Source organism: Mesoplodon densirostris, chromosome 4 (genome assembly GCF_025265405.1).
Source record: "Mesoplodon densirostris isolate mMesDen1 chromosome 4, mMesDen1 primary haplotype, whole genome shotgun sequence".
NCBI lineage: Eukaryota > Metazoa > Chordata > Mammalia > Artiodactyla > Ziphiidae > Mesoplodon > Mesoplodon densirostris.
The window spans coordinates 9,150,870-9,172,347 of record NC_082664.1 but is presented as its reverse complement, the minus strand read 5'-3'; the positions used below and the strand labels follow the sequence as shown (position 1 = coordinate 9,172,347).

The following is a 21,478-nucleotide window of genomic DNA, read 5'->3' as shown; positions in this document are numbered from 1 at the left end:
ATACAAAGCACTGTCTCTACGTACAAAGCACTCATTTAATCACGACAGAAACAGGAAAACGAGACTCACAGAGGTTAAGTCATTTAGGTCACAAAGCTACAGAGTGGAAGAGCTAAGGATCTGATCGCGAGCTGTTTGCTTCCAGAGCCAGGCCACAGCATACTGAACCAAGCTGCTGTGGAATGAGCATCAGGGTGTGGACCAGAAGGTGGGAAAACGCAAGCGCCTGTAGGCAGAGGAGACACTCGGCCAAAAGGGAACGTAGGACTTCTTTTACATCCAACTCTTTGTCAACACACTTATTTAATAAATAAAGCTACTGCGAACACTGGCAACATTTATTTCAGTTCCTACAGCATTGCCGGGTACAGCATCTGACCAGAAGGACGGACTCCGAGGCTGTAGACCACATTTCCCAGAAGTCCATGGGGCAGAGGGACCGGCATCTCGCTTTGCCAGTAAAAGACTCCATTTCCCAGCATGCAGTGGGAGCGCCGGCCCGCGGCTCCAGGCGTTTCTGGGGAGGTGGCGTGGGCTAGCGCGGGCTCCGCCCCGCCCCGCGCGTTCCCGCTCGCCCCGCCTCTCACGTTCGCCTGAGCCAATGGGAAGGCCGCATACTGCGGGGTGTGAAGGGGCCGGAGCCGCTGAAGAGTTGCGAGTCGGCGAAAGCGGCGGGAAGTTCGTATTGAGCGGAAGGCGACGGGTCTGCAGCTAGGGGTAGGGTGGCCACGCGCCGAACGGGCGCCGCGGAGGGGGAGGCCGGGGACTGGGACGGCGCGGGGCGGCCGGGCGGCCGTGACCTTGGGCGGCGCAGTGGTCTGCGGACGGCGCGCAGCTGGCGTCCTCTCCCGCCGGGGCTCCCTCAGGCCCCGCTGCGGCCCTGGGCTGCCTGCACCGGCCAGGCCGGTCCCCCAGGCTCAGTTGCCGGTTCTGGACGGCATGTAGGTTGGTCATACTTGCACCGCATCCTGGTTGCTCGGGCTGGGTCTGGGAGATGACCTTTGTAGGCCAGGCTAGACCGCCGGGCTCCCTCCGCCGTCTTGGAGCTCACCCTCTTCAGAGGAAACTGAATGGAAGCAAATATGACATTTTGCAGATGCTGAAAAGCTGCCTTAAAATGAGGACAGGCGACTGTGGGCCAGAGTGGTGGGGGTGAGGGAGGGCATCTCAGGAGAGGTGACGTTGGTCTTGAGATCCGAGTTGGGGGAAGGGGCCTGCTCCCCGGAGGATAGCGTTCCAGGCCTTTCTAACCTGTCAGTGTCCGGCTGAGGCCGGGTGAGAGCTTGCACTTAGCCGCAGGGTTCAAGGCGGTGGAGCTCCGTGGGGAGTTATACGAGGGATTTTCCCATCCTCTGACAGTTGTCCTTTGTTGTCTCTCCGTAGCTGCAGGGTGGCACCCTTTGCTGATGCAGCTGTATTCAAGGGCAGCAAATAGTTTTTCCTTCTGTCGAAATAATTTTTGGCTCCGGTCTTAAAACTCATAGGTGATTTATTTAAATTCGACGAACAGCACCAGCGTCGATGGGTTGAGAGAGAGAGGAAGGGGAAGCAGACACTAGGTTCCTACTGAGGCCACTCATTTTTCTAACTTGTTTTCTATCAAGTCACCCATTTTTCCCCCCGTTGCTTTGTATTGACTCTTCCTTTCCCTCCCCCGTCTCGCCTTCTTAGAACAACTTGGAAATACCAGTTTTGCTATTGGGAGGGTGGCGGTTTCAGGGAACTGTCAAAGAGTCTCATTAATTATTATTTTTTCTTTTCTTTTTTTTAAACTGCAGTTGCCCATCTGTGGAGTCTGAAATTTGCAAGAGTTAAAAAAAAAATGTAGGGCAGCATTTGTTTTTAAGAGTTCAGAATAAAGGCCCCTTATTTTCCATGACATGTGATACTTTTGGGGAGAATTTGATCTACAATTTTAAAGTAGTTTCGGTGGGGGCAGGGGTTCTTTATATAATCATCTTATTCACATTATGTTTGTGCTGTTCAAAATGGCCTGTAGCAATTGGAATTATGTTTCTGGGTAGGTAAGGTGATGTTGATCAGCTACCTGTGGAAGGGAATGCAACTTAAGTTGTCACTTAACACTAGCTTATGCCGAAGCCGCCACAGGTGCTATATTCTGTGTGCATCTCAACGTTGCTTATCAGATTCTGAGTTAATATGGTAACACAACTTGAATCCAATGACAGTAAACTTGTGTTAAGCATTACTGTCCGTTTAGTACTAGTATCTAGTGCAAATAACAGGTTTAGAGTGTAATGGCTTCTTAATGTTCAGCGCTGCAAAAAACGCGAGAGGATATTTGTTAAACAAATGAGAAAATGGAGGAGTGTGTCAAGCACAGAACCTGGCATATAGTAAGTTAGTTAGTGCCCAGGAAATGGTTATATGGAAAGCTTATGCTAAGTTTTATTCCAGGATGCAAGTGTATATTTTAAAAATAACAGTAGTGCATTCAAAATGTTGACAGACCCTAAAATTAAATTTCTTAAATAAGCCAGCTTTTTTTTTTAATTTGAGAACTAATGTGAAATAATAATAAATACATAAGTGAAGGTCCCAGATGTCTAGGAAAGAAAAACAAGATTTTTATTTTGACAGCTATATGGTTTTTTTCCCCTTAAAACCATCCCTAAGAAGATATAATGTGCTATGAATAGAATTTTGATTTAAAAAATGAAACTTTGAAAGTATTTTTGATTTGATAAATAAAACTTACTGGAAATGAGGCAAAGCTTAAAAATTTACCTTATATCAAATGAAGAAGGATGACTCCTGAATTTATGCAAGTGTGCAAATGTTGATATCTCCATGTATCAGGCACTGAACCTAATGGAAAGTAAATGCTGCCTCTGTGTGTGAGTGAGGCTTCCATGGAAATTGGTCTTGATGGGTTTTAAGAATGATGGGTAACTCAATAGGCCTGGAGAATATTTTTCAGACTGGTAGGACATTTTACATCTTTGCCAAGGTTATTTTTCAGAGTGAGCAGAGGTGGACTCATTTATTCACCAGATGTCATGTGGCTACTGTATGTCAGGAACTGTGCCGGGTGCAGAGTCTGTTCTTGCTATTGTAGTGTTTGGTCGAAGCAAGTGTTCTTTTAAATTAATAGAGGTCATTCTTTTTGACTTCGGTTGTCTAGCCACCACCACACAAGGAGTCAAATGTGTATGGCACATTTGGAAAACTAGACTCTTAGTGATAAAATGTAGAAAATATGGAATTTTTAATAAGGGTGTAGTGTTAATTTAGAAAGGTGATAGAATCCTGACAAAGCATTTAGCTCGGTGGTGTAACCAAGATGTGTTTATGCTCTAGGGCATGTTTGGGCCTTTTGACCCGAATTCCTGTGAATATGTTCATACTTGCCATGATAAAGATGTCAAGAGGGCTGTGCCCTTTAATATCTTGTCCCCTTAGCTTCTGAATGATATTTAAGTACCTAACATTCTGAGGTGGTTGTTTGGAAATAATTTCATGCACTTGCCCAATTATTCCTGCTCCATCTCTCCCAATGTCCTCTTAAATCTTTACACTCAAACTCAAGCACACTCTGCTCTTCTTTTCTGGATGACATATGGACCACACTTGATGAAAGAAAAGCTCTCTAGAGAGTCTGGAGAGGTATGAAGTCTGCCCTTCCCCCCCATAATTAGAATTTGATTTTTAATATTCACCAGTAAATACTAATGACAAGAAACTACTTCTAGTAACATTGGTGAGTAAATTTATTAAGAATTTTAGGGACTTCCCTGGTGGTCCAGTGGTTAAGACTCCATGCTTCCAATGCAGGGGGCACAGGTTCGATCCCTGGTCAGGGAAGTTCTGCATGCTGTGCGGTGAGGCCAAAAAAAAAAAGGGAATTTTATTAGCCACAACATTTTTGTCAGCTTGGTTTGAATTGTATTATTTATTTAGTCTTAGTGTAGGTACATGGATTTTGATGATTCTTTGCAATAACTCCTCTCTCTCCAAGGGATAGAAACCAGTGCTCTCAGATTTGAAAATTATATAGATGCTGTCCACACTGGCCAATATTTAGGATGAGTATTAAATATATACACATACTAAAATGTTTATCAATAAGCCACATATATTAAGTGGGAAGATACACTAGATGGAAGTCATGTAATTAAGTTGCAAGGTTATTAATTTGAGACTTGACAATGTTTTATCATATTGTAAGGACACATTTGTCTTAATGGAGCTCAATATCCAGAATTACATAGTTGGTCCTGAAAGGGACTGAATGAGAACTGGAAAGTCAGTGGGCACAATGGCAGCACCATCCCACCCTTTTCACGGCTTTATAGTTTCTTTTTGTGCATTTATTTTGTTTTCTCTGCAGACTGGCAGACTTATTGCTGTTTACATTTGGGATAGATATGTCTGCTTCAGATCTAGCTCCTTGTTTCAGGAATCCCAGAGAGACTCCATTATCTATCTAATTGTCAATTATATCCAAAATTTAAAAAAAAAGTCATGAAGTTAGGAACCTTATAGCTAAGATAACTACAGCTTTATTTCAGATTAATTGCTTTCCTCAAATTGTCTTACCAAGTAACAGCTGAACAAACTGCCATTGTTGATACTGTGTATAAATGGATTGTGATCACATTGTGTGTTAGAAAGTGCTGTTAAGCCTTTAGTCTTCATAGACTGCGTCAGGAACATAGAGAAACAAACTTTGCTGTTTCTGTTGGCAATGTTGCTTTTGTTCCACTTCTTACTGCAGCTTATTATATAATACAGCAACAGGGCTATCAACATACACATTATATCTAATTATACATTCTTCATTAGCGGTTATAAAGAAGAAGTCTTTTTTTGGGAATCAGGAAAAAAGTTTTAAAAATTCATTTAAAAAATACTAAGGTCAGATTATAACATTTAAGAGGCTTAATCTTACTTGTTTTACAGGCTTTTAGAAAGCATTGTAGAAATTGTGACTTTCACATTTTCATCACCTCATGTGTTGCTGCACATGTAAAATGGTACAGCCACTCTGGGACTTCGTTTGGCAGCTTCTTAAAAAGTTAAATATACTCCAAATACATGACCCAGCAATTGCACCCCTGGGCATTTATCCTCGGAAAATAGAAACTTATGTTCATACAAAGACCTGTATGTGAATGTTCCTAGCGGCTTTGTTTATAATAGCCAAAACTCAGAGACAACCCAGCGCATCCTTCGGTGGGTAAATGGTCAAATAAAATGTGGTATAGCCATATAATGGAACACCACTCATAACAAAAAGGAACAAACTATTGACACAAGCAACAATTTGGATAGAGCTTAAGGGCATAGTACTGAGTGAAAAAAGCCAACCTGAAAAGGTTGTGTGATTAGAATTCCATTATATAGTATTCTCAAAATGATAAAATTATAGAAATGGAGAAGAGATCAGTTTTGCTAAGGTGAGGGCTGGGGGTATGGTGTGACTATAGAGGGGGAGCATGAGGGAGTTTCTTTGGGGTGATTGAACAGTTGTATGTCCTGTTTATTGTGACGGTTATAAGAATCTTTATAGGTGATGAAATGTCACAGGACCATACACGTGTGTGTATGTGCACTCACACACACACAATGTAAAAACTGAAATTTGAGTAAGTACTTTTATTACTAACAGTCTATCAATGTCAGTTTCCTAGTTTTGATCATTGTATTATGCTCATCCTTTGTATGGCTTTGCCACATAATATTCATCCATTGAAGGTCGTGGTTTGTCTAGTTTTTGGCTATTACAAATAAAGCTGCTATGAGCACTCATGTACCGGTTTTAGTATGAATATAAGTTTTCATTTTTCTAGGATAAATACTCCAGTGCAACTGTTGGGTTGTAGAGGTAAGTGTGTGTTTAAACTGTTAAGAAACTGCAAACTTTCCCAGAGGTGTACCATTTTACAGTCTTATCATCACTACATGAGAGATCAGTTTCTCCACATCTTTACCAGCATTTGGTGTTAGCAGTATTTTTTTTTTTTTTTTTTTTTTTTGCGGTACGCGGGCCTCTCACTGTTGTGGCCTCTCCCGTTGCGGAGCACAGGCTCCGGACGCGCAGGCTCAGAGGCCACGGCTCACGGGCCCAGCCGCTCCGCGGCATGTGGGATCTTCCTGGACCGGGGCACGAACCCGTGTTCCCTGCATCGGCAGGCGGACTCTCAACCACTGCACCACCAGGGAAGCCCAGCAGTATTTTTTATGTCAGCCATTTTAATAGGTGTGTATTGGTATTTCATAATGGCTTTAATTTGCATTTTCCTAATGGCTAATGATGTTGAACATCTTTACGTGTGCTTATTTGCCATTTGAAGGGTTTCAGAAAAAGCCTCCCCCAAATGTGCTGTTATGGCATGCAGATTATCTTAAGCCAAAGACAGTGGAGACCCAAAAGACTCAAGAGCTTTTTACCTCCACCTCAACTGCCAAATGAATTTAGATAGGGAGCCTGGCTCAGAGAGAGCTATCACCAGAGATAACTTTTATCTGAAAGCCCTATCTGTTTGGCATCTAATAACAAAACATCTGATCTTATTGTCTGAATTACCTTCCTCCCCTTTGAAGTCCCAGGCCCCTGTCCCCTTCCTTAGCTCAGGATGGTATATTAGCCTCAACTGCCCAACTTACCCTTGGTCCCATATTTTTATGGCGGTGTAATTAAATTTGTTTTTCTCCTGCTCATCTGTCATCTATCAATTTCCTTAATATACCAGCCAAAAGAACGTAGAAGAGTAGTGGGAAATTTTTTTTCACTCCCACACATTCATATCTCATTTGGTGATTTGTCTGTTCAAATCTTTTGCCCATTTTCTGATTTGTTTTCTTATTGTTGAGTTTAGAGCATCCTTTATATATTCTGAATACAAGTCCTCTGCCAGATATGTGATCTGTGTATATATTCTCTCAGTCTGTGGCTTGTCTTTTCATTCTCTCACAGTGTCTTCTGCAGCACAAGAGTTTTTAATTCTGATGAAGCTCAACTTACCAATGTATGGATCGTTTCTGGTGTCATGCGTGTCTCAGAACTCTCCACCAAACCCTATAGGTCAAGTAGATGTTCCAAGTTTTCTTCCGTTTTACAATTGTATGTCTTACATTTTGATCAATGAATCCATTTTGGGTTAATGTTTGTGGAGGGTTTGACGTTTAGGTCTTGGTTCTTTTTTTTTTTTTTTTCTTTTGTCTGTGGATGTCCAACTGTTCCAAACCATTTGTTGCAAAGACTACCCTTTCTCCACTGAATCATTTTTTTTAACCTTTATCAAAAATCAGCTGGCTGTATACTGTAAACTGCATACAAAATGAAGATAGGAGGAAATGAGTAAGCAAGTAAGGATGAAAATTAATCCAGATTTATGAAGGTGTATGAAGGTATGAAGACTCATGCCTTACGTCTTGAAAAGAATTTATGTATAGATTTGAGAGGAAGTGGGAAAACATTTTAGAGGATAGCATGAGCAAAGTGAGGTCCTAGAGAAAATAAGTAAGAACTGGCTGTTCTGGGGAGTCATGGGAGTGAAGGGGAGGATAGTTGGTTCGTGAGTCTAGAAAACTGCTGGCCAGTTTATTATAATCAATTTCATTGGCCACTAGAATGTACTGTGGGTTCTTGAGCAGGAAAAATCATATGGGAGAGAGATGGTCTTCAAGAGAAGTTGTTTTAGGGGCACGTATAGCAGTGCAGTAATAGGTTGGTAGGAAGAACAGGTTCTATCCAGGACCCTGAACTTGACTTCGTACTTTGTGTCACAGACGTCTACCACTAAGCCAAAACAGTGGTGTCACTTTATAACAATAAGTCCTTTGTATTTCCTAGAAGAATAATGGTAGATTACAGACTTTTGCTGCTGTCCTCAGTGATGGATACTGGGAACTCTGCTGGACTTTCAAACTCCTTCATTTTAATGCTTCTTTTAGTAAATTGTACATGTTGGCTCATTGTTGGTGTGGGTGACATTTCTTATCGGGCCTAAAAAGGGTCCAAGGGGTGAGCAACTGAAATGATAAAAACGTAAAGAGTTGATAAATTGGTCCAGTGAGGAAAAGTTAATGGAATCACTTTTATTTATCATGGCTAAGAGGAGACTTAGGGGTTATTTAATCAGTATGTCCTGATACTTGTATATGAAGAACCACATGGAGAATGATGATGACCAGCTGTTCTTCAGAATCACCGAGGACTGAGCAAGGACACACAGCTCAAATGGCAGCATTAGAGTTTTAGTCTGAGGGAAGAATTTCCAAGCAGTAAGAATGTTAGATACTTCATGCCGGTGATCCAAAGGATCTTTAGAGATAGAATAGGAACCTAGGTGTAGTTTAGGGACATTTTGCTTATAGTCAGGGGGATGTGATACGTGACAGCTCCCGAGTCCTAATTTATTAATTTGTGACCCAAAATACTCAGTTTCTGTTTTCTTAACATCCACTTCGCATTCTTGATTTCTTTCCCCGAAGAAATTATATTTCTTTTTCTGTTCACCTTTGGGAATCTCATTTGGTTTCTGCCTTCTTTTGTGCATTTAAAAGATTATCTTGGATGCGGATTAGACTTCTGTCATTTAAAAAACAGCCACTTAACAAATAGAACTTATTTAATGTCCAACTACTAAATATCCATGCATTTCTACTTTTTAATTTAGAACATGGAAAGCCATATCATTCCATTTTTATAAAACGTCAATGATGACTTGTTGAGCAAAGGATTTTACTGCATAAGAGATTACCATGACGTGTATTAATGAAAGATAGGCAATGTGAAAAGCTTTAGTGCAATCACTTGTTTGCCTTCAAAGCACTTTTTCTGTTTGATTTAATTTCCTTAGTCTGACTCTTTTCCATAAGTCTAGATCTTTTTTCCACTGAAATGTTCAGATTGACCAAGACTGTTTTACTCGTGATTGCAACCCTTCAGTATTAAAGCGTAGTTTTTTGTTTTTGGGTTTTTTTCCCCTGCAGAAGAGCAAGCTCTTACAGTGCTATGCAAGCTGCCCACTTAAAACTATCATTGCTTGGCACCTATGCCCTAGTGACAGTTTGACCAACATGTGAGCAGGCACACTGCCATCCTGACAGATGGGCTTGCGTAGAGGCAGCCAAGAAACCATGTATCTGCATCTAGTGTATTTGTTAAGGGCAGGATTCCCAGTCGGGGATGTTCAAACGTCTGTCCATCCTGAGCTTTCACGCCTATGGATAAAGGGATGTCATCATTAATCTCAGCTTCTGACTGAGATTCCATGGGTATATAAGAGCTTCTTGGCTCTTATAAAAGTAGGCAGTTGGGGACAATCAGTATAATTGATCTCTCCTTCATCAGTGGACTACTTCAAATAATCCTTTCCTCTTTCTCCCAGCCAACTAGGTTTGCAGTGAGTACAAACCTGTTCAGACATTGTCCTGATACTTCTAGAATATGTGCTGTTTCATTTGTTTTCTAGAGTACGAAAGCTTTGAAGTCATTAGTATTTATGGTTGGAACAGTGATGCACATAATTGGAGTCAGGTAGATCTGAGTTCAAAGATTGACAGCTGTATGATATCAGGGCAACCTAATTTTATCATCGCGTCAAGGTGAAATAGTAGCTATGTCATAGGTGGTTTTGAGAATGACCTGTGAAATATGTACAATGAATCACTTGGTATCATGTCTGGTCCACTGTACGTGTTCAGTAAGTGTTTATCATCATCACCATTATCATCATCACTGTAACATGCCTGAGGGTATTTTTCTCTGGAGAGTTATCGAAACAGAAAATCTTTATTCCACTCATTTCCCACCATTTTTGAAAGTCATGTATTAGATATCATCACATTGATTGTCTGGTCTATAATGGAACGCCTCCGATGACAGGGAGCTCACTACTTGTAGAACAGGGTTTTTCAACCATGTGACTGGTGACATTTTGGATGGGTTGTTCTTTGTTGTAGGGGATTGTTCTCTGAATTGTTGGGTGTTTAGCATCCCTGGCCAGGGAGGCAAAATTGTCCCTGTTTTTCATAAAGTTTTGACTGTTAGTAAGTTCTTTCTTAGATTGAGTGGAAGTCTACTTTCTTATTTCTCCCACCCAGTTCTGTCTTTTGGAGACATGTAGGACAAGCTGAATTCCTGTTCCACGTGATGGTTTTTCAAATACTCGAAGACCATCATCTAGTCTCCTCAGTCTTTTTGAGTTGAAACACCTCCATCTAGTTCATTAACTGTTCCTTACAAGGCATGATTTCATGTCACTTTACCACATTGGTGACTTTCCTTTGATTAATCCCCTGTTTAAACTGTACTGCTTAAAATTGAATGCAGTACTCCAGGCAGGGCTTGATTAGTAAAAACTTGAGTTGCATCTCTTGTTTTAGATACAGCACTTTTCTTCTATTAGCCTAGGAAAAAATACTGCCTTTCTTCTACATACTACATTTTTATTATCAGCTATATCCTTTTGATAACCACATCATAGTTGAACCTAGAGTTGAATTAAACCCCTAGATCTGTTTAAGCCGTGTCTGCTTCATTCTGTTTTTATGCCTTCGTTTTGGTGCTCAAGCATGAGAACTTACGTTTATCCTGTTAAATTTTTCTTTTTTAATTTAGCTAACTGCAATCCCGATTCTCGGTCAACTCTGAAGTTTCTAGTTCAAAAGAACAAGTAGGTGATGATGGTGCTGTCAACTGAAATTGAAAATACAGGAGAAAGGTGTGTGTGTTTGTGCGTGTGCACGTCTGTGAAAGGGGAATTGGGAACGGAAGCCTGAGGAATCCCAATATTAAGAGGCAGCTGGACACAAAGGAGGCAACAAAGGAGACCAAGAAGGGGTGGGCAGAAAGGTAGGATAGAAATGAAGAGTATCTTGGAAGCCAGAGTGACTGTGTATTGAGTACTGGGGTAGGTACTTGAGTACAAAATGAATAGGACATTGTCTCTGCTTTCTGCTTCTGTTTTTATTTGCCCCATGGTTTAACTGTTCAGTGAATGGCATTACCTAGTCAATTATGCCTGAAAACTTAGAGTCATTCTTTATTTTGCCTTCATACCCTTAACTGTTAGGTTACCAAGTTCTACTGATTCAAAAAAAATACATAGTGGGAAGAGTGCATAAATCTTAGCTAGCTCAATAATTTTTTTTCTTTTTTTTTTAACGTAGTGAACACACTATAATTACCACCAAGATCAAGACATTTGCTATTCTAGCACTCCAGAAGTCTCTGTTGTATCCCTTTCTAGTAATTATTCCCACCCTGGTAGCCACTCTTCTGACTTCTATAACTATAGCTTAGTTTTGCCTGGTTTTGAATTTATATGTACATGGAATTATATTATGTACTCCTTTTAACCAGGCTTCTTTTATTCAACATTGTATCTGAGATTCATCCATGTTGTTGCATATAGTATGTTGTGTGCTTATTTTTTAATAGCTCGGTAGTTCTGGTTATCTATTATTGCATAATACATTAGTTTTGGTTATTGATTACTACATAACACAGCACTCCAAACTTAGTTGGGGTTAAACAACAACCATATTAATTTTTTATTTTTTATAAATTTATTTATTTATTTTTAGTTGCGTTGGCTCTTCGTTGCTGCACGAGCTTCTCATTGTGGCGGCTTCTCTTGTTGTGGAGCATGGACTCTAGGCGCGCAAGCTTCAGTAGTTGCGGCACATGGGCTCAGTAGTTGCGGCACGTGGGCTCAGTAGTTGTGGCTCACGGGCTCTAGAGCACAGGCTCAGTAGTTGTGGCGCATGGGCTTAGTTGCTCCACGGCATGTGGGATCTTCTCGGACCAGGGCTCGAACCCGTGTCCCCTGCATTGGCAGGCGGACTCTTAACCACTGCGCCACCAGAGAAATCCTCATCTGGGATTGTTGATCAGAGCACCTAATTTATTTTGTTTTGTTTTGTTTTTTTGAAAGTGGCTATTTTATTTTTCCAGTGGTATATCTAAAACAGTTTGAATAGAGTCAGAAACTTCTACTTGAAACTTGCTTTGCTTCTTTGCAACTTTTGAGTCCATGGTGGACTGTTTGGATAGTGTTCAGATTTTGCTGCTGAAAAGGCTGTAGTGGGGTTGATGATCATATATAATGGTCAATGTTTGTTTCCAGAAGCAGAGATTCCTTTAAGAGGGAGAGGAGGTTTGGGAAATATCCAGTGAGCACAGTCTCTCTGGTATTGGATAAAATCACAACAATTTGGAGATGAGCTCCTGCATCCACATTCTGGGCCCTTGTAATAAGAAACCAAGCTTAAATTGGACATTGCATGTGTAGGGGCTTAGGTTGGTGTTATATTTATTTTCTTCAGTGCATATTCTTCCTCTTCTGTTTCGGGACTAAGTTTTATCACCTTATCACTAGTATAGTGGTTGCTATAAAGGTGGCTGTGCCCTGGTTGCAGATTCTCCACGAGGCTTTGGCTTTTCAAACACGTTGGCTGGGTTCCCAGAGAAAGCTTCCCGAGAGTGACTTATCCTCGGAAGTCACATAACATCACTTCCACTATACTGTTTTGGTTGAAATAGACACAAGCCTGCCTGGATTCAAGGGGAGAGAACTTAGACCTCACATCTTTATGGAAGGTGTGTCAAAAAATTTGTGACCATTTTTAAAAACTACCACAAATTATAGACCACAATTGATCCATTCTGTTGTAGATGGATATTTGAATAGTTTCTCCTTTGGAGCAGTTGATGAATAATGCTGCTGTAAACATTCTTGTTCATATTTCTTGCTTCATATATATATTCATTTTAGTTGAGTGTAGATCTAAGAGTAGAGTTGCTAGTCATAGTGCATATGTATCTTTAGCTTTAATAGGTAGTTACTCCCAAACAGTTGTCCAAAATGATTGTACCAATTCATATTCCTACCAGCAAACTGAGAGTTCCCATTGCACTGCAACTTCACTTCCGCTTGGTACTGTCATTTAAAAAAAATTATTTTAACCATTCTGTGGTTGTGTTGATTTCATTGTGGTTTAATCGGCATTTCCCTGATAACTAGTGACTTGAGCACCTTTTCATATGCTATTAGCCTTTTAGGTATCCTGTGTTGTAAAGTGCCTGTTTCAAGGCTTTTACCCATTTTTAACAAATTAGGTTGTCTTTTTTCTTATTGAAATGTTGGAGTTTTGTATATTCTGGGCATGAATGCTTTGTTGAAAATATGAATTGTAAAAATCTCTTTCCATCTATGCCTTGCTATTTCACTGTTGTGTCTTGTTGATGAACTGAAATTCTAAATTTTAATCAATTTCAGTTTACCCATCTTTTCCTTTATGGCTAGTGTTTTCTGAGTCTTGTTTAAAAAGTTTTTGCTACTCTGTGGTCATGAAGATATTTTCTTATGTTATCTTCAAGACGTTTTATCATCTTACCTTTCACATTTAGGTCTCAGTTTTCAGGAGTTGATTTTTGTGTGTCGTGAGGTAAGGGTCAAGGTTCCCTTTTTCCCCATATGCTTATCTATACGAGTAGTAGCAGGTAGCATTGGGTCAGGTGAACACCAGCCTGTGAGTTAGGGTTCCTGTATTCTCAGCCTTAATCTACCTTTGATGCACCTTCTGAACTTGGGCATGTTATTAAACCCTTGTGGCCTCAGCTCCACCTGCAAAATGAAGGATTTGAATGAAATGTTTTCTGATTTTCATCCTGGCTCTAGTTCGTTAGATTATTCTCCCTAGTTTACAGTTTCATTTAGGCCTATCAGAATATTCTTGGAACTCATTTCTGTTATCTGATGTGTTCTTGATATCTCCCAGTTTTATGTTATCACCAGTTACGATGAGTATGCCATCTAGATTGTCATCTAAGCTACTGATGAAAGAGTTTTCTTGATCACGGTGGTAAGTCCTCTCCCCCGCACATGTTCTTCTGATCTTGTTGTTATTCTCTGTCCCTTGCCAGGAGCTCATCATTCTGTTTTAGTAAGCTGTGGCTCAGGACACCAATTCCATGTTTGAATGTCATATACATATACTATTCATTTCGCTTGTCCTTTCCTTCAGTTTCCTACTTGAACTTCTGAGAATCACAGATAACAATGCAGAGTTTCAGGAATCAGCAGAAGTCATTCACGATCACATGAGTTCTATCTAGTCTCAGTGAATTCTCTCTCTCATGTTGCATGTGTGCTCTGGAAGGTGGCGTATCCTCCAGATAGCTGCATACTGTACCTGTGCTCTTCAGTGGAGTAGTCAGTGAGCCACACTGGTAACATAACTAAGTGTACCCTTTGCTGGTGCCTCTGTGTTCTGAGTAGCCTGCGTTGGGGTGATTTCTACCCTTCTTTCAGAAGGTATAGTTTCTTTACACAGAATGTCATAACTTCAGGATAGCTATCGTTCCTTCCTTTGTCATTGATAGCACATTTCCCCTCTCATTAATCTTTTTTTAAAAAATAAGCTTCATTGAGATACAGTTCAGTTATCATACAATTCACTCATTTAAAAGGTATTGTTCAGTGTTTGTATATTCACAGGACTGTAACCATAATCTAATTTTAGAGTATTTTCATCAACCCTAAGAGAATTCCCCTACAAAGTAGCAGTCACTCTCCATTTTCTGCCATCACCCACTGCCCCCTGGCCCCCAGAGCCCTAAGAAACTACTTATCTGCTTTTGTCTCTATAAATTTACCTATTCTCGAAATTTTACATAATTGGAGTCATACAATATGTGGCCTTTTGTGACTAGCTTCTTTCACTTAGTATGTTTTTAAGGTTCACCCATGTTGTAGCATGAATCAGTGCTTTGTTTCTTTTTATTGCTGAATAAAATCCCAGCGTATGGGTATGTCACATTTTATTTATCCATTCATCCATCGAAGGACATTTGAGTTGTTTCCACTTTTGGACTATTACGAGTAATGCTGCTATCTGTGAACATTTATGCACAAGTTTTTGTGTGGACATATGTTTTCATTTCTCTTGAGTATATACGTACCAATGGAATTGCTGGGTCATGTGGTAACTCTGTGTTTAACTTTTTTTTAGGAACTGCCAAACTGTTTTCCAAAGTGACTGCACCATTTTACATTTTCAGTAGCAGTGAAGATCTCTCCAAATCTTCACCAGTACTTGTGATTTTCTGTCTTTTTTTTATACCCATGGTAGCGTGTATGAAGTGGTACCCCTTTGCGGTTTTGATCTTTATTTCTCTTAATGACCAGTGAGGTCGAGCGTATTTTTGTGTGCTTATCGGTCAGTTGTTTATCTGTTTTGAGAAGTATCTGTTCAGATCCTTTGTCCGTTTTTAAATTGGGTTGCCTTTTTATTATTGAGTTCATTAACCTTTTAATGTTCACTTTGATTTATTTTCAACTAGAAACATGTTTTTCCTTCCTTTTTTTTTTTTCTGTTTTGTTCAGGGACCATTCATTCTTTCTATAATGAGCAGGAGGGTTGAGAGTGCTCTCAAGCCCTTTTGCATTTTCTTGGCAACAGCCTCCATTGGCAAAATACGTAACTGTGGAATACCTTAGACGGGAAAATGTACATGTGCTCGTTATTGGAATAGATCCTTTTGTAGTCTCATAATGGTACTATTTTTATACATTATTTTCTTCAGTATTTTTTCATATATTCTACAGTAGTTTATCACATCAAGGTTTTTCAACTGAATTTTTGTCAACATTTTGTATTAGTAAAACAACAACTAAAAACTTTTCTGAAGAGCTTTACATCAGTTATTTATTTCATTATTTTGTCCTTTTGATCACTGGAAGTCATCCTTCTTTTTATTTAATAGTTAGGCTGTGTATTTATAGTAACGTTGAATATGTTTCTGTTTTGTCTTTTATACTCTTTATGACATTTACATTATTAGTCATTAAAGCATATATTTTACCACTTTAAGACGTTTCACTTTGCAAATGATTCTGCAGTATGCACACTCTCAATACTTTGAAGTTAATTAGCAAAAAAGGCATTTTTGCAAAAATTACACTTGCCCTACATATTTTTTGAATCTTGGCCCTGTTAAGTTGCCTGTCCATGGTTGTGAGGCAAGGAAAATATCCAGCACTATTGGGGTCGAGTAAGAGGGACACGGTGGTCAACTTGAAGGGCTTCATTGTCTAGTGCAAAAGAAAAAGAAGAGCAGCCCTGGCACTCAGAAGCTGGCCTGGTGTCCCCGCTAGGCCACGCTGTTCTCTATTTAAACATAAACAATCTCACAGAATGCCTCAGAGTTTCTCTGAGAGCACGGAAAAATGAGACAGAGAACAAACAAAAGCAAGGCTGCTGCACCCACACAATACTTGGCCAGAATGAGTGACCGCAGCTTCTTCACCAGTTACTGCTTTATCTTGGGTCTAGTCTCCCCTCAGATAAGATTTATTGAGATACCCAACATAGAATTACCCCAGTCTCTAACCGCATTCAAAAGAAACTAGAGAAATCCCTGCTTCCCTAGCCCTCCCCCAAATCACCCAACCAAAGCCCAAATCCTATCATAGATTCTTTACAACATTCTCTTATGAGATGCCCCACTGTTCCTGTGGTGTGTGTTCTCCCAATTTATTTAACTACAGGTTTGTTCCTGGTGGTCTATTGCTGAAAGGCAGACACCAGAGATAGGACACTTTGAGCAACTGCAATAACAAAAAATATAGGAGAAAAGTTTATGTGACAATTTTAATTAATCAGCAAAACTCAAAGTGTGGGAAGTTTTACAGGACAAATGACAAGGGGAAGGGAAAAACATTAAAGAGAGAGGTGGCACTTGTCCGTTAAAGAGATTCAAAGACACATCAGCCAGTTACAGTGACTAAAAAATTAACTCTAAGACTTTAAAAAAAAAAAAAAGTTGGGGAGATTTGAACACTTATTAGGTGATATTAAGGAATTGTTAATTTTATTAGGTGTGACAATGATATATGGTGAGTGTATTTTTAAAAAGTCCCTGTTAGAAAAATTTACATATGAAATTATATGATGTTTGAGGTGAGCTTTAAACAGATCTTGGTAGGGTCTAGTGGATTGTTTATACAGAGGAAACAAACTGGCGATGTGTACATGGTAGTTCATTATATCACATCTCTGCTTTGTATGCATTTGAAAATTCCTCTAATAAGGGTTTTTTTTTTAGGTCATTTGTATTTCTTTTTCCATGAATTTGCCTCTCTGTGTCACTTTCCCATTTTTCTGTTGGGCTTCTGTCTTTTTTCTTATAATTTAAAGGATTCTTTAATATGTACTGAGAAAATTAGCCTTTTGTCATAGGTCTTGTAGGTATTTTTTATTTGTCTTTTGAATTTGTTTATGGTATTTTTTAACCTGTGGAGAATTTTTGTCAAATTTATCAGTTTTCTTTAGGCCTTATGTATTTTATTTTGTGTGTTGCTTAGAAAACCCTTCTTGTTTCTGAGATTCTGCAAAGTTCTTTTGTTTTCATGCAGAATTTTTTAATGTCTGTAGTACTCTTCTGATTTACTTTGATTATTTGGTCATCCTAATTTCCTTTAGAGTATTTAGAAATAGTCTTCCTTTGAGCCCTGCTGCAAGAATATATAAGGAAAGATGTTGTTCAGTAGCTATCTCGCAGAGATTTAATACTGAACACCCGGAGAATTAACCACGAGCAACGTTTGGTAGTTAATTTTGCAACCCGCCCCCCCACCCCCAGAATAGGAGAACTAATGGGAAATGTGTCATTTACAAGATTGTCAAAGTGTGCTAAATGTTATAAAAAAGATTAGCAATATAGTTCAAAGTTTCTAATTTTAGAAGAGCTCCTGTGATTGCTTTACATAAAGAAGTGTTCTGGGACTTCCCTGGTGGTGCAGTCGTTAAGAATCCACCTGCCAGTGCAGGGAACACGGGTTCGAGCCCTGGTCCGGGAAGATCCCCCATGCTGGGGAACAACTTAAGCCTGTGCGCCACAACTACTGAGCCTGCAGGCCACAACTATTGAGCCCGCGCACCTAGAGCCCGTGCTCCGCAACAAGAGAAGCCACCACAATGAGAAGCCTGTGCACCGCAATGAAGAGTAGCCTCCACTCACCGCAACTAGAGAAAGCCCGCACAGCAGCAACAAAGACCCAGCGCAGCCAAAAATAAATAATAAATAAACTTAATTAAAAAAAAAAAACGTTCCTTTCAGCTCTTTTTGTAGGGCTTATGGGTCAAGGAGCCAGGCACCCACCTCCCTTTGAGGTCGGCATCTTCAAGCTTGTTCTTGTCTTAGATTTGATGCCTTTGCCTGGACAGAGCAGGAAGTTTTCTAAATATTACTGTAGTGTCTTCTTCATGGTTGGTTCGTGGAGACCTGTTAGGACTCCATGGATGGATCTTGTAATCACTGCATCAAAAGTCAGAAGAAGTGCACAGCAAAAACTTCATGAAATTGTTCCTTTTTGGGGGTAAGTGGTGGCAGTGAGGTATCTTGGGATCGTGTTTGAAATTGTACCATACTACGTGTTCTCAGTTAAAAATTAATTCTGCAGTTAGTCTTCCTCTTTTAGAACTTTTGGAAATCATTTAAAGGAAATAAAAGTTGAAGAAGTACATTTGATACTGTATTTTAAACATTTTATTCACTGTACCAAAACTTTTTGTAATCTAACGTTAATCATTTTTTTAATACAAGTTTAAAAAATCTGACTAGGAAGAAATTTTTCTCCTGTGAAGATATCTACTTTATTTTTCCAAGTTAGAAGTTCGAGTCTTCACCTAGTTCTTTCCAGCTTAAGTGGGAAAACATGACTAGTGTGACAATTGCTTCTAAAGATTGTATCACAGTTTGAGTTTAGCTTAACGTTTTTCAGAAATAAATCTATGAATTGATGGGATCATTATCTCTGGAGGTTCACTTCTAAATTCTCATTGTGTTACATTTGACTCTTACTTTGTTACTGTTACTAAGGGTACCATACAGCTGTGAATGTTTTTCATACTTTTATTGATATGCCTCGTTCTCTGAGTGAAACCAGGGGACTGATTGGGTGTCCCTAACAACTCAGAGTTAACCTTCCTGTGTCTCAGTTGTTTGTGTTAAATGGTATTGGTAGTAACTCTACTTTTATTCCTGTGGTCATCCTTATGGTTCTGTCTCAACTGTAGGATTTGTGGACAAAAGTAAATATATGAAGAAGACCCTGTGTATTGTTGCAAAGTGGCTATATAAACTCAAGATTCTGTGTTTTATTTTTCATATGATTTCTTAGCACTAATCCAATGCATTAATCAACTTCTGATTAACTGGCTCATTTGTAAGAGGACTGTCCTTACATGTGTTGCTTTCAAATTGTTCACAATGTAATTTAGAAAAAGAGGTGATGAAGTTCTTTATTGACTGATTATCTCCTATTTGATTTTATTCTTTGACTTACTGTAGATTGGCAGGAAGCCATTTACACCAAAATATGTAATTCTTTTTTTAAAATTTATTTATTTAATTTGTTTTTGGCTGCGTTGGGTCTTTGTTGCTGCGCACAGGCTTTTCTCTAGTTGCGGCGAGCGGGAGCTGCTGTTCATTGTGGTGCGTGGGCTTCTCATTGCAGTGGCTTCTCTTGTTGCAGAGCACGGGCTCTAGGCACGCGGGCTTCAGTAGTTGTAGTACGTGGGCTCAGTAGTTGTGGCTCGCGGGCTCTAGAGCGCAGGCTCAGTAGTTGCGGCGCACGGACTTAGTTGCTCCGCGGCAAGTGGGATCTTCCCGGACCAGGGCTCGAACCCATGTCCCCTGCATTGGCAGGTGGATTCTTAACCACTGTGCCACCAGGGAAGCCCTGTAATTACTTCTTAATTTCAAATCAGTTTGAAATACGGATAAATGTTTTTGGCCTGGGATATGATGGGATGGGAAAAGGGTGTTTTTTGGGGGGGCTCCTTCTGAACCGTTCATTCACTATTTTATATTTTTTACCCAACTTCTAAAATCCTCTAATACAATAGAGTTGTATGTAATAGAGCCCTTACATTGAAAATGAATGACTTAATGAAGAAAGGAAGATGTACCAGAATACAGTTGGCCTCTATATCTGTGGGTTCTGCATCCACAGGTTCAGTCAACTGTGAATTCAGCTAACTGCAGATCAGAAATACTTGAGGGCTTCCCTGGTGGTGCAGTGGTTGAGAGTCCGCCTGCTGATGCAGGGGACACGGGTTCATACCCCGGTCCGGGAAGATCCCACATGCCATGGAATGGCTGGGCCCATGAGCCACGGCCGCTGAGCCTGCGTATCCAGAGCCTGTGCTCCGCAACGGGAGAGGCCACAACAGTGAGAGGCCCGTGTACCGCAAAAAAAAAAAAAAAAAAAAAAACTTGAGAAAAAATTTCCAGAAAATACCAAAAAGCAAAACTTGTATTTGCCACATGGACAATTATTTACATAGCATTTACATTGTGTTAGGTATTGTAAGTAATCTAGATAGGATTTAAAGTATATGGAAGGATGTGTGTAGAATATATGCAAATACTGTGCCATTTTATATAAGGGACTTGAGTGGATTTTGATATTCAAGGGGGTCTAGGAACCAGTCCTCTGAGGATACCGAGGGTTGACTATATCTAGACCAGTGGTCCAGTCTGTGCATCACAACCCGCCCTGTGCAGGATTAAAATAGAAGATGCTGGGGCTCTTGTGGAGTAGGGCCTTTACTGTTTCAGAGTTCCACTGGTAACCATGATGTATAGCCAGGATTGAGAATTACTGCCTCTGACAATGGGTAGTTATGTAATCGAGTTTATACTTTTGCTCTGAACTTCCAGGCACTCACTGAAAAAGGGGAAACAGGAGTTTCATAGCTCTTAATATCTTAAAAACTTGCATCACTGGAAGAGGCACTTTTTTCCCACCCTGAAACTAATAGAGTTGATGTGTACAACTGCTCACTGTCTTTAATAAATAGTTTTATCAAAGGATTCAGAAACATTCTTTACCTGGAGGGCTTTTTATTGATCCTTGTTTGAAGCTGATGGTATAATATTAAATCATTAACTGTGTGATGGTGTTTTTGCACGAAGCTAAGTGCAGCTTCTTGAAGCCAAAGGTTGCATTTTATTTGTGTTTATATTTCCAGTCCCTAGCACAGTTTCCAGCACATATTCTGGAGGTGTTTTATAAATGCCTTTGTAATAAATGAGTTCAAATGTTTAATTTCCTGGTGAACTAAATTGCCATAAAGATAGAACTTAGAAAATCTAGAATATGAGATGATTAGCATGTTTCCTAGACCATCTGCCACTAATATTGTTTGTTTCTACTTGGCACTATAGACTTGTTTTTCTGGGGGGTGGGTAGCTTGTGTAAAGTTAAAAAACGTTTAAAAAACCTCTTATGTTCTTCTGTACCCCTCTCTTTAGCAGCTTAAAATCAGTTCAGTTTGTAAAAAATTGACATCCTTACTATTCAGTAAGGATGAATGCAGTCAGCAGTTATTCCAGTAGCAACACCATTGTAGTAACTGGTAGGTGTTTCTGCCTTGCCCCTTCCAGTCTGTTTGACGCATCAACCAGAGTGACCCTTTGAAAACCTAAGTCAGA

General features: G+C 39.9%; 1 protein-coding gene and 1 non-coding gene across 6 annotated transcripts in view; both read left to right on the top strand.

The window, feature by feature from the left end:
- The first annotated feature begins 630 nt into the window (after window positions 1–630).
- The window catches only part of VRK1 (VRK serine/threonine kinase 1), an 80,481-nt gene continuing 59,633 nt past the window's right edge, over window positions 631–21,478 (top strand). For 3 of the 5 annotated variants that reach the window (XM_060095664.1, XM_060095668.1, XM_060095667.1), the window contains exon 1: window positions 631–717. The gene's annotated coding sequence lies outside the window, so the exon portion shown is untranslated. Of the gene's footprint in view, window positions 718–826; window positions 942–21,478 lie in introns of those variants that run through there. The other 2 variants (XM_060095665.1, XM_060095666.1) reach the window with 2 other exon arrangements.
- On the top strand, window positions 3,753–3,825 carry TRNAW-CCA (transfer RNA tryptophan (anticodon CCA)). Its single transcript has one exon. It is a non-coding gene; the product is annotated as a tRNA-Trp (tRNA).